Source organism: Leucopleurus acutus (genome assembly GCF_964270905.1).
Source record: "Leucopleurus acutus genome assembly, chromosome: 5".
Lineage (NCBI taxonomy): Eukaryota > Metazoa > Chordata > Mammalia > Artiodactyla > Delphinidae > Leucopleurus > Leucopleurus acutus.
The window spans coordinates 41,331,338-41,345,377 of NC_139147.1; positions in this window are offsets into that span (position 1 = coordinate 41,331,338).

The window sequence follows — 14,040 nt, forward strand, 5'->3', positions numbered from 1 at the left end:
AGACTAGAAACAATACAAATGCTCAACAACAGGTAAATGAACAGGTAAATTGTAGTATATTCATATAATTAAATACATTTTAAAAGAATAAAATATTGCTACACACACTAGCATGCCAGAATTTCATAAATACTTTGTTGCATAAAGGAAACAGACACAAAAGTGTCCAAAGTAGCTGATTTCATATATATGAAGTTCACGAAAAGAAAGGAAAACTAACCATCAGGGTTAGAAGAACAGAGGTTACCTTCATGGGGAATGATGGAGAATCGGAAGGAGCATTGGGGAATTTCCTGGGATGATGGAGCTGTTCTAGATCTTAACCTGCATGGTGGTCACATAGGTGCATACATATGTAAAAAGTCATCAAGCTTATATGTCAATTTAATGCCATTTACACACTTTACTACATGGTGTGTGTGTGTTTATAATTTGTGTGTGTGTGTGTTTATAATTTCAAAGAGTTTTTCTGAATAGTTTTTAAGTACAGTGGAACAGAAGCATAGTAGGGTACCATGGACTATTAATCAGACCTTAAGAGGTCAGCTTAGGATACAGTTGTAGATAAAATACAGAAGTCTTAATTAATTTTGAAGCTCAGGTAAGAAAAAAATTTAAGTGTGTCTCCCCACAACTTCCCCCAAAATTGGTTGTTTATCAGAAATTCAAATTTAATTGGACTGTCTATACTTTTATTTGCTAAGTCTAGTAACCTTGGCATGAGGTGAAGCTTGAGGTCAAGAAATACTGCCCTGGATGTGTATCACTGACTTCCATTGCAATTGCCAGATAAAACCCAATGGATTCATTTCTCATGAGCCAAATAAAATTTTTCTTGCTAATATTAAGCAGGAAGAAGGCTTTCTTTTTATGGAGTTAAATTCATTAATTCTAAATTTTTATCTTGTAGAACTGGGGAGGAGCAAAACCTCAGGAAGGAGAAAATTTCTCATCACAATTAAGAACTGAAATACAACATTATCCATTCAAGCAGGAACAACAGGTGTTAGTGTCGTCTCTAAGCCCAGCACGAAGAATGGGCAGTGCCAACAGATGGCCACACTTTTTTCAAGATTGATCTTGCCTTTCTGGCACCAGGCTCCTACTTCAGGTTTGCCAAGAATGGTCGGCATGTCATGTTTTAATTGCTGGCAGGGGCTGCCCAATGACTTTACAGCTCAGCTCACAGTGGGCTCTTGATTAAGGAGAACATGCAGTTCCCAGCTCCAACAGGACTGCTTCCCACAAAGTCACGAGACAGTACACCTTTAATATTACTTGCACAGTAGATGGGAAACAAGCTATTTTTGGCTCTGTGCCTGTGAGTATAAAGCTGCATTGAGTGGCTTTTAAGCAGGCACTTCTCCATCTAGCAGAGGAAATTGAAGAGGGCAACATATGGCTAATGAGCAGAGTCCAGTCATCTCTGTCAGTTTTGGGGTTTAGCAAGGGGAAGTAGGTACGTCCACCACCGGACAACAATGTGGCATCATCTATTTCTCAGTAGGTGTAATTTGAGATCAGATGTTGACAGATGGTGGTCTCCCAGGATAACACTGGGCATTTTTCATAAGTGGTGATTAACAGGTTGTTTCAAGGTATTCAAGTGTCTAGCATTTTACGAATGAGAATTTATGAAAAAAAATCCAAGAGAAGTATTCAGTATATCTTCATTAAGAGTTAGGTGAATGGCAAGCCATGGTTGACCCAGAGGATGTCTATTTTGTAGTTATTTCATAAAGCAATAGATGCTGAAAATAGTAACAGAAAGTTCATAATAAAAAGACCACATCAAGATATACAGAGGCAGATTAAAATATTGTGCTTTGAATTTAACATAAAGAAAAATAACTGTATGCTTACCAAAAAGTCAGACATGTATTATAGAGTTAAAACTATTTTCAGGGCTTCCCTGGTGGCGCAGTGGTTGAGAGTTCGCCTGATGATGCAGGGGATACGGGTTCGTATCCCGGTCCGGGAAGATCCCACATGCCGCAGAGCGGCTGGGCCCGTGAGCCATGGTCACTGAGCCTGCGCGTCCGGAGCCTGTGCTCCGCAATGGGAGAGACCACAACAGTGAGAGGCCTGCATACCGCAAAAAGAAAAAACAAACAATTTTCAACTCAAAGACAAAGGCTTGGAATGAAAATTCAGGAGGGACCAGGCCCCTCAAGGCATTCAGATTTTTAAAGAAATTCATTAACTTTTATCTGAATATAAAATGTGTGCATATCTACAATAGAATATTTGGAAAAGATGAGTAAAATACAAATTAAATATCACCCAAATCAAACCATTCACAAGTGACTGCCCTTTGTGAATTCCATTCAGATTTAATATTTTTACATCAACGAGTTTATATTGGATTTAAGCAATTCCATAACATTTTGCATAAAAATAATTCAAACAATTCACACAAAATCTGAATTTGATATTGCATCTAAAGCTGTAATGAAAGTCCCTTTTTGCTTTTCTGATCTTCAGTAACAAAGGAGAACCATCCAACAGCCTTAGGGCAATATTATTTCAGTACATGAGCATAACTGTTTATGTATATTTTAGCTTTGTATTCTCAGAGGTGAATAATGTCAATTCCTAGGGATTGAAAAGTAACAGGCACTCAGTATTTATTCACTGAACTGGATTTATCAGATCTTAGCTTTTACTCATCTTACAAGGCCTGGTGTTTACCATTTAATGAACAACTATCGACTATCAACCAGCTACTTGAAAATGAACTGGGGTGACTCCCTTTTAAATATTATTTATTCTCCACTCACCACATTCAATTTTCACAAAATACAGGTGCATCTCTCCTTTAATTTATTCTTGAATATGGCATTACCTTAATACTGGCGGGATAACTCTTATGAGGAATTTCTGCAAAGTTAAAACATATGCTTTCCCTGCTCCCAGGCTCCAATCCCTCCAGCCTAGCCACACACACACAAACGCACACACATACACACACACACACATGCGTACACATACTGCTATCAGAGTTTTCTTTTCAATACACAAATCTTAATGTGATGAGTCTCCTCCTAAAACACATCTATAGTTCTCTGCATTGCCAATACGTAAAGTCCAGATTTCTCAACAAGGCAAGCAAGATCCTTGAGGATGTAGCCTAGATTCACTCTACCTCTTCCTCCCCTCACTCAGGGCTCCGTGTAGCTGCTGCCTCTGTGCTTCCCCTGCTGTTGTTCTTTCTGTCCTCGATGGTCCTCCACTCTGAGTCTACCCACTTCCATTTGTGTTTCAGAACCCAAGTCAGATGTTACCTGGGTGCAAAACTCCTAAATTTTACAAATTCTAATTAGTCATCTCACCTGTGACTATAACCCTCAGACAGGCATAAACTTCACAGACATTTTGATGGAAAATTAACAAAATAGTGACAGAAGATTACAGAAGGTTGACAATAGTTTTAAGAAATTATTATGACACTAGAAAAGGAAAGATAGTTTACATAGACTAGATCGTTGAAATGTACAGAGGCCTACTGTTTTAAGATTTGTTAACTGATTTTTAGCTAGCTGTCATTTCTGGCTGTGATGTGTACTGTGCACCTGGACTGATATCATCATTAATAGCAGCTAAACATGGTAGATGAAATATTTTGAAAAAAATCATCTTTTATGCATCCGTGAGCAATATGAATATATAGCTGGAAAAAAATGAAACTAAATTTCAAGTTCATGCTATGTACATAAATCTGAGTAGAATATAGATCTAACAGTGAAAAACATAACTTTAAAATTTTTATAAGAACATATTTAAGGATACTTTTGTACTCAGGGTAGGACAAGATTTCTTAAACAAAATTAAAAAAACATGGATGAAAAGGAAAATTATGTTAAATTTGAGTACATTAAAATTACAACCTTCTGTTTCTCAAAAGGTATATTTAACCGGGGAAATGACAAGCAAAGCCTGCGAGGAGATGTGGTCATTATACAACTCAAATTTAGTATGTAGAACAGATAAAGAACCAAACATACTAATGGGAAAAAGATAATTAATCCAAAAGCATAGTTGACAAAAAAATAAATGAACAGAGAATTTAAAGAAGAGGAAGCATACCAATGGCTAAGAAACAACACACACATAGCACAGGGAGATTAGCTCGGTGCTTTGTGACCGCCTGGAGGGGTGGGATAGGGAGGGTGGGAGGGAGGGAGATGCAAGCGGGAAGAGATATGGGAATATATGTATATATATAACTGATTCATTTTGTTGTGAAGCTGAAACTAACATACCATTGTAAAGCAATTATACTCCAATAAAGATGTTAAAAAAATAAATAAATAAATAAAAAAAAAAAAAAAAAAAAGAAACAACACACAAACACACACACACACACACACACACACACACACACACACACACACAGGCTTAACCTCAATCAGAGAATTCAAATCACAAAAAGCCTTGCAAATATTGAAGAGTCTAATAATATCATATGCTCCCAATGATGTGGAAAAATGAACCTTTATTTTGCTGAAGAGAGATGTGGAAAAATTAACTAGAATAACTACATTGGAGACAATGTTAACAATTTAACATCATCTTAGATGAAATTTACATAATCACAAACTCAGAAATTTAAATCCCTTTAATGTATCCCAGAGAAACTCTTGCACGTGTACATAGGGAGATATGTACCAGGATGTTAACAGAAACAATTTTTTATTTACACCACTGTACATATGACTTCACAGTGAAAGTTAATGACTTAGAGCTATTTGTGTTAATATCTCCAAAATATAATACTGCATGAAAAAATAAGATTCAGAAGGAAATATCCAACATGATACCATCCATATAAAAATAAAGTAAGCTAAACAATACCATATTTTATATTACCATAATCCTGTAATATATATTACTTGGAACATAGATAATTTTAATATGATGACATGCTTGGGAATGGGCCAAAAATAAATTTTCAGGATTGTAGTTTTTTATGAGAGGGGTTAGGGTAATTATTAATGAAGGTCTACACATTTCTTTGTAATGCTTTTTGTTAAGCTAGTTTACAGATGCAAAGGTATTCTTATGGCACTTTTTGTATGTCTGACATTTTACTATAAAATTCAAAGTATGTGTATTTTCCTGAATCAACAATCAGTGAAGCTGTGGTCCATTGACTACTAACAGTAGAACATAGTTTGGGAGAAATTTCATTGCATTTTTGTTTACTAATGTTGCTCCTATTTTTATTCACTTTTCTAAAGGACACTTTGCTGATGTGCTTTTTGCAAAGCAATTTGCTGAAAGAATCAATTTAATTTATTTCCATTTGTGTTTCTTCAGTGATGACTTAGACCCACATGAAGGACTTGAACAGATCCAAGGAGAATGTCAGTCATGGACTGATTAGCATGAACTTCTTTGAGTGATGCATAATCTTTGACAACCATGGTAGGAACTTATTCTCCCAAGAATATCCAGAGGACAGGCACCTATAGGTGTCATCTGCCACCTCTAATTTATTAACTGATTTATAGCCTGCTTTCATAGGCATTCGTTAGATTCCTTAACCTTGACCTTCTCTTTTATAGCTTGATATTGTTATTACAATAAATGCCCTTCCCACTCCACACTCCAAGTAAAGAAATCAATAAAAGTATTTTCAAAGTGTTGAACAGTAAACTTAAGAAGTACTGAAAATACTGGCACATCAGAGAACATAGGTCACAAAGGGCGCATTAGTGTAAATATCAGTATTTTCTTCATGTCCATTAACTATGCTGTAATAATATTTGAAAATCACATAATCTTTCAGCAAAATGAAAGACATTTTTATAGTATTTAGATGTGCCTGGGTTGTCCTGAAGATCTGATCACAACACGATACCATGAAATACCCATCTTAATTGGATATTGAGTAGAATTACTGAAATGTTTTAGGACATCTATGCTTCACTCCAGTGGTTGGCAAAGTTCTTCATAAAGGGCCCAAAAAATAAACCTTTGAGGGAGCCAAGAGATAAAATAGAGGATAGAATATTGATACTTATATAATCTTTTGTAATGTAGCCATTTAAAAATATAAAAAACATTCTTAGCTTGTGGGCCATAAAAATATAGGTGATGGCCAGATTTGGTATATTCAGAAGACATATGGTATCTGGTCACACTTGAAGTTCATTTTGTAGTTTTTTAAAAATAGCTGCCTACATTTTAGTCTCCGGAAGACCAACTGTGCGGCCATGTGCAGTGGGGATATGTGTCTCTTGGCTTCTTCCCCAGCCTATCCTGGGTCCTCAGCCTACCCTGGTGCAGCCTCAGAGGCCCCACCCACCCCTGAGCTTCCAGCTCAGCCTCCTTATGGTCATCGTGGCTTTTGTCTCAGTTTCAGGCAAAAGCCATGAAAACAGTATGGAAGTGGCTCATATTTTGGAAACATTGAATTAAATAACACATTACTAAATTTAATATCGAAATGTTAAAAATGTGAAATGGTGAAATCAAATGGCAGTTAGTGATGTTCATCTGGGTGACAGAGTGGTTAATTCTGGAGAATCCTTATCTGAGCTGCACTCATGCTGCTGAAGTATCATGATATAATATAATATAAAAAATATAATATAATGGCTGCTGAAAATATTTAATAAGACTCTCTCAGACTGATCAGTTTCATAGGAAATAATTAACCAAAAGGATTGTGTTTATTGATTTCAAGTTAGAAGTTAAAGATTTCATGAAAATAGGTTTCCAAATGACTTCTTTGAGAAATGATATGATAGATATTGTTTTAGTTAAATATACTATTTCTCTATTTCTATGAAACATGCCTTTTGGTCATTTGTTATTCTCAGTCAATTGGAACAGTACTTAAGAGCCCCAGACTACTGAAATGCACAAAGAGTTGCATATTTCTCTCATTTGTATGTTAATAGGTCATAGGATATCAGACAAAGGCCAACTAGATATTGCACAGTGAACATTTTACAAATTACTGCACAGACGAAAGAAACAGAGATGAGAGTAGATATCAGTAGGTCTAAGAGAGTTAATATGGGGGTATTCCTGAAAAAAAGTCTTGGAAAATGTATTTGGCTGGTTTGCTGGATAGATTTAACTACATTTAAAGTCCCAAGTATAACACACTGGGTGATTTAGAAACAGAAAGGGGATGTAAAAATATATGAACAGGCAATCCAAATACGAAATCCTAATGACTGGTATATAAGAAAAATATGCAATTTCATCAACAATAAAGAAAATACAAATTCAAATAATAATAAGATACCATTTTCTGCCCAGAGTATTGACAATAGTTGAAATGCTTAATAGGATTTGAGGTAGCAAATATGTGAAGAAATGAATACTCTCATTAGTTTATGGATCTATAAATTACTCAAATTTGGGGGAAACAAGTAACTATTTATTTTTAAAATAGTTTTACTCTTTTTATAACATAGGATTCCTGGTAACAAGTAAGAAAAGTTAATTCAAATTAAGTGAACTCCTAAAGAGAATTTATTGGCTTGTGAGATAAAAAGCCAAGGATTTCAAGGTTCAGCTTGATTCAGGACCCAAACAATACCAATAATGATCAATTTATCTTTCTCTCTCTCACTTTTATCTTCATCTTCTATGTTGATTCAATTCCCAGATTGGTGTAGCATCTCTGGAACTTACACTCTGGAAGCATCATAATGTATATAAAAGAATGCCAGCATCTGGTCCGAGAAGTATCAGTAAAAATCTCATAGGATCTCCTTATTCTGATGGGTTCCCATGTCCATATTTTAACTACCCTCTGTGACCAGGATAATAATAATATCTGATAAGAAATATTTGAATTTCTGGTATTTTTGAATGTGAGTAGAATCAGCCCCACCAAAACCACATGAACGCTTCAACAAATAGTTCCTCAGAAAGAAATTAAGGTGTGGTTATCAAAAGGTTGAATAGGAATTTTCTAAAAAAAGATATATCTCTATACTCTTCTTATGTACACAACTATTCTTTCAGACTCTAACAGTTTTTAAATACTAATGTTTAAAAATAGATGAATAAGGATATTTATTGCAATTTTGTTTCAAATACAAAAATAATCCCCCTGCAAAGCAGATCTTTGAGAATATGATTGACTATATTTTCATCCATAAATACTAGGGACTATGATATAGCCATTTAATAAAATACGAAAGTCTTTCCAAGATATATTGTTAAGTGAGAAGAAGTAAATAACAGGTCATGTGAAGAGTTTGATCCACTTTTTTTCACAACAAAAATAAAATATAGAAACCATTTATATATGTATTAATCTTTATACGTTTTCATAAACAAAAGAAAAACTCTTGACGAACGCATGTCATGGGGAGCAGATGAGGAAAAATATATACTATAGATCTACCTTTTTATGTATTTAGGATTTATTTGACAGTAAGTAACAATCTATTTCAAACTGGCTAAAATCCCAAAAGGAAACTTCTTAATCTGAAATGTGGACAGCTTGATCCAGATATAAATTTCAACAGGGCACAATTCACATCTCTCTCTATGTTAGTCAGGTCACCACAGAAACAGAACCACCGGTAGTTTACATATATATATGGGAATATAGAAATTCGCTCACACGGTTATGGAAACTGAGAAGTCTCACAATCTGCTGTCTGCAAGCTGGAGAACCAGGAAAGCTGGTGGTGTAATTCAGTCTGAGTCCGAAGGCTCAAGAACCAGGAATGCATGATGTTGGCGGGCAGGAGAAGACAGACAGCTCAAGTGAAGAGCAGATTTGCCCTTCCTCTGCCTTTTTGTTTTACTCAGGCCCTCAACAATTGGCGGATGCCCACCATCATTGGTGAAGGCAGTCGTCTTTACTCAGTCTACCAATTTAAATGCTAATCTTTCTCAGATACCTCTACACAGGCACACCTAGGAAAGATGTTTCACCAGCTCTCTGGATGTTCCTTAGACCAGTCAGGTTGACACAGAAAATGAACCATCACCCTCCCTCTCTTTGATGAACTATCATCTACGCTGACTTTTTTCTTGGCTTGAAACAACAGATATTTATTCTCTCACAGTTCTGGAGCCTGTAAGTCTGAAATAAAAGTGTCGGCAGGATGATGTTTCCTCTGAGACTCTAGGTAAAACACTTCCTTGCCTCTTCCCAGTTTCTGGTGCTGTCCAGCAATCGTGGTGTTCTTTGGCTGGTAGCTGCATCACTCCAGTCTCTTAACTCTGTTCTCATATGGTGTTCTGTCTGTGTCTCTTCTCCTAAACGAACACCAGTCCTCTCGGATAAAGGGCCCACCCTACTCCAGTATGACCTGATCTTAACTAATTACATCTGCAATGACACACTATTTCTAGATTAAGCCAGATATAGCAACTCCAGTATTTACATCACGGACATTTTACATCTTGTAAATAAAAGTGGAAGGAGTCTGTTATTTTTAATTTAGATATGCATGTATATTTAAAATTATTACATTAAGCAAATATTATTTTAAATAATATGAATAATTTTTAAATATAACAAAATTACAGTATATCAAGACAACTAATAAGGCAGGCAAGAAGAGATACTAAATCCAGAGTGTCTATCCAGACAGAGGTGAGGCATATACTTAATATAAGTCCAGTAGAGTTGAGTGGAGAAAGTCCACTGAATAATTTACACTGGTAAGTTGGAGTGTCCAGCAGTAGAATTTCATCCATGGGACAGTTAAGTCTGTGGCAGAAAATATAGACCATGAGGCCAAAGAAAATATCTTCAAATGAACCTAAAGTAGCCAGCAGATTTCCATAGAATGAATGTTTCCTTTATTGTCTGTGGTTAATGCTGCCTTCCTATAGCTGCACATTTGAATCCCTTCTGCAAACTGCTTTAGGATTTAAATCAAATAAAAGTTAAGAAATACAGATACAATTAGAATTGAAGAAAGCGTGTCTCAAATCTACAGAAACTGGAAATATTCATGATTGCACATGGACTAGGAATCCTGTGGCCGGGCAGATTGTTGCTGAAGCCATACAAAGATGAGGGATTAAGAGCGTTTTCTTCAGAATGGATTTGACTCTTGCCTTTGCATGTACCAGTCACAGGGGTTCAGTAAGGCTCAGTTTCTCATCCACAAAGAGGATGTGCCAGTTATCAACTTATTGCCTCTTAGCTCTAAATCTGCCAGTTCTGTGCTCAGCTTCCTGATTCTGGAGCTGGCTCTGGTAAAACTCTCTCTTTTCTGGTTGGAGCAATGTTAGGCTTTGCCGGGAGAAGGCACCAGAGGGACCCCACCAGATGCAGCGGAAGTGGGGCTTCTCTTCCTGGTTCTCATGTGCTTTTCTTCTTGCTCCCATATCACAGCTGCCTGGACCATGTGGGAGACCCAGTGGCACTCACTCTCCCATGAGTTTGCCAGCACTGGAGGGAGTGTTTTTCTGTTTACAGGCTCCCACTCCCCAGAGACCTAGTGGTCAGCTCTCTGGACACCAATTTTGGCCTGCTTGCTGCAGACCACCTCTGATGCTGGGCACTGCAAGGTCGCAGCCACATCTTCTTCATGGAGGTATGAACCCCCCTCAGCTTTGGGGAAGTACTTTCCACTTTGGTCCTTCAAAAAGAGTAGCTGCTCCCTGCCTTGACGACTCCTGCACTGTTTAAAGTTTCCTCTTAATGCTTGTTGTAATTAACTATTTTCTAATTAATAATTCTTCATAGTTAATTTTCCCTCTTTAAATTACTAATAATTTTTGATCTTCTAACTGGACCCTGACCAATACAGTGGGGAAAAAATATCCCCCTTTGAGAGATTGTTGAAAGGTTTAAATTTAAAATATATATATATATATATATATATATTATATATATGCTAGCTATAAATAAATGCTAGCTATATTTGCTAATGAATGGCTTTTATAGTGATCTTTAGTGAATCTTAAGGAATGAGTTTCTTTCAGATATTTGACAATTTCTTTTTATTTATCTTTTCTTCCTTTCCCAATTGTCTCATTTTCATAGTGTGGCAAGATGATGTGTTTGAAGTGCATAGCCTTATAATCACCAGCACTGCCGACAGAACTGGGCAAGATATACAATGTTGATGGCAAAATTACTCAGATGGCCAAAAAGTTCATTCGGGTTTTTCTGTAACGTCTTACGGAAAAACCCGAAGGAACTTTTTGGCCAACCCAATACATAGAAAGCCAACGAGATGCCACTACACACTGAATAGAATGACCAAATCCAAAATAGGAGGGGATAGGTGTATACGTATAGCTGATTCACTTTGCTGTACAGTAGAAACTAACACAACATTGTAAAGCAACTATACTCCAATAAAAATTAATAAAAAATAAATTTAAAAAAATGACCAAAATCCAGAACACTGACAGCACCAAATGCTGGCAAAGATGTGGAGCAACAGGAACTCTCATATCTTGTTGGTGGGAATGCAAAATCGCATAACCACTTCGGAAGACAGTTGGCTGTTTCTCACTAGACTAAAGGTTCTTTTACCAAATGATCCAGCAGTCATGCTCCTTGGTATTTACCCAAAGCAACTGAAAACTTATAACTATACAAAAACCTGTACAGCTATATCTGTAGCAGCTTTATTCATAATTATCAAACTTGGAAGCAACAAAGGTATCCTTCAGTGGGTGAATGAGTAAACTGGTACATCCTTACAATGGAACATTATTCAGCACTAAAAAGAAATGAGCTATGGAAAGACATAGAGGAATAAAAGCATATTACTAAGTGAAAGAAGCCAATCTGCAAAAGCTACAGGCAATATGATTCTGACTATATGACATTCTGGAAAAGGAAAAGCTATGGAATCTCTAAAAAGATCAGTGATTGCTAGGGGCTAGGAGAGAGAGAATGCTGAATAAGCCAAGCACAGAGGATTTTTAGGGAAGTGAAACTACTCTGTATGATACTGTAATCATGGGTATATGTCATTATTCATTTTTCCAAACCCATAGAGTGTATGGCACTAAGAGTGAAACCCAATGTAAACTGTGGATTTGGAATGATTATGATGTGTCAATGTAGGTTCATTGGTTGTAACAAATGTACCACTCTGGTGGGCATGTTGATAATTCTGGAGGCTATGCATGTGTTGGGGCAAGGGGTGTATGGGAAATCTCTGTAGCTTCTGCTCAATATTGCTGGGAACCTAAAACTGCTCTAAAAAATAAAGTCTATTAAGAATTGCATAGAGATCATCTACATTTTTTTCATTTGCCTTTGAGTGGATTATAACCTAATATATTCCTTAACAAGAAAGGCTTTTTGGATTTGTTTTGCTTTAGAAACATCTTCAAAATGTCTAATGTTCTTACCATAGGAAAATGTTTCTTTAAAAATGGCCTTTATTTTTTTTAGCTGAGTTGAAGAAAAGTAAGAGAGGTGGATGATGTTAAGAAATTTAGAAATTTTATTCTAGCTTTTTATAATTAATTTTCCACTTATTATTTTATATAAACTCAAAAGGAATTCATTTGTTCTAAATACAAAATGCTAAATGTGATTTCACTTATTTGGCAGAATGTCATATTCAGAATGCTATTTCAGGAATACATTGTTATTTCCCAAAGAAGTAATACATTTCATTTAATTTTCATGTTGTGTGCCTGTACATATAATTAGGAGAAATTTAATCAGCTACAAATACCACCACAAAGAAACCTGGACAGACTTCCCTTGTTTGCGCAGTGGTTAAGAATCCGCCTGCCAATGCAGGGGACACGGGTTCAAGCCCTGGTCCGGGAAGATCCCACATGCCGTGGAGCAACTAAGCCCGTGTGCCACAACTACTGAGCCTGTGCTCTAGAGGCCGCGAGCCACAACTACTGAGCCTGCGTGCTGCAACTACTGAAGTCCACGAGCCTAGAGCCTATGCTCTGCAACAAGAGAAGCCACCGCAGTGAGAAGCCTGTGAACCACGGTGAAGAGTAGCCCCCGCTTGCCACAACCAGAGAAAGACCGTGCGCAGCAATGAAGACCCAATGCAGCAGAAAATAAAATTAATTAATTAAAGGAAAAAAAAAAAAGAAGACTGGAAATGGGCTACTGGTAATTGGAATTGCTTTTCCACTGCAAATTGCTCACTTTGTGAAGGTTTCATTCACAGACCTTTCCTTTATTTTATTTTTTTTAAAGATGTACAAGACCTGTTCATTGAAAATCACAAAGTATTGTTGAGAAAAATCGAAGACCTAAATAAATGGAAAGCTATACCATGTTTATGGATTGGACGATTCCGTATTGATAAGAAAGCAGTTCTCCTCAAATTGTTCTATAGATTCAAGGAAGCTTCAATCAAACTCCCACCAGGCTTTTTTTTTTTATATATATATAAGAATATAAGCTATGCAGGGCTTCCCTGGTGGCACAGTGGTTGAGAGTCTGCCTGCCGATGCAGGGGACACGGGTTCATGCCCCGGTCCGGGAAGATCCCACATGCTGCGGAGCGGTTGGGCCCGTGAGCCATGGCCGCTGAGCCTGCGCGTCCGGAGCCTGTGCTCCGCAACGGGAGAGGCCACAACAGTGAGAGGCCCGCATACGACAAAAAAAAAAAAAAAAAAAAAAGAATATAAGCTATGCAGTTTAATTGTATACATTGGTCTGAAGATTTTTGGTCTTATTACTTGCATATGTAATCTGTTTAACACTCTTTAAAACAGAAAATCATTGAGTAACAATCAGATTTCAAAAAGTCTTCCAAGTACAGCCAGACAGTTGTCTATGTGATATGCTACATATGACAACATAGAATGTACAATTATATTAACACAGACTTCTTCTCCAAGGGGTCAGTATTTTCACACATCTAATAGGTCTCATGCACAAGATAACAGAAACAGCAGTATCGGTGTCTCTCAATCACATTAAGTTCATCAGACGTATTAAAAGGGTAATTTTAATTGAGAATTTTTAATTGAGAATTTTTATACATATTATATATTTTTAACTTTTTTTTTTTCAAAATTATCTCTGTTTTAGATAAATACAGAGCTTAGGAAATAATACTTAAATGAGAACAGTTTGGGGAAATCCTCAGGCTCTAT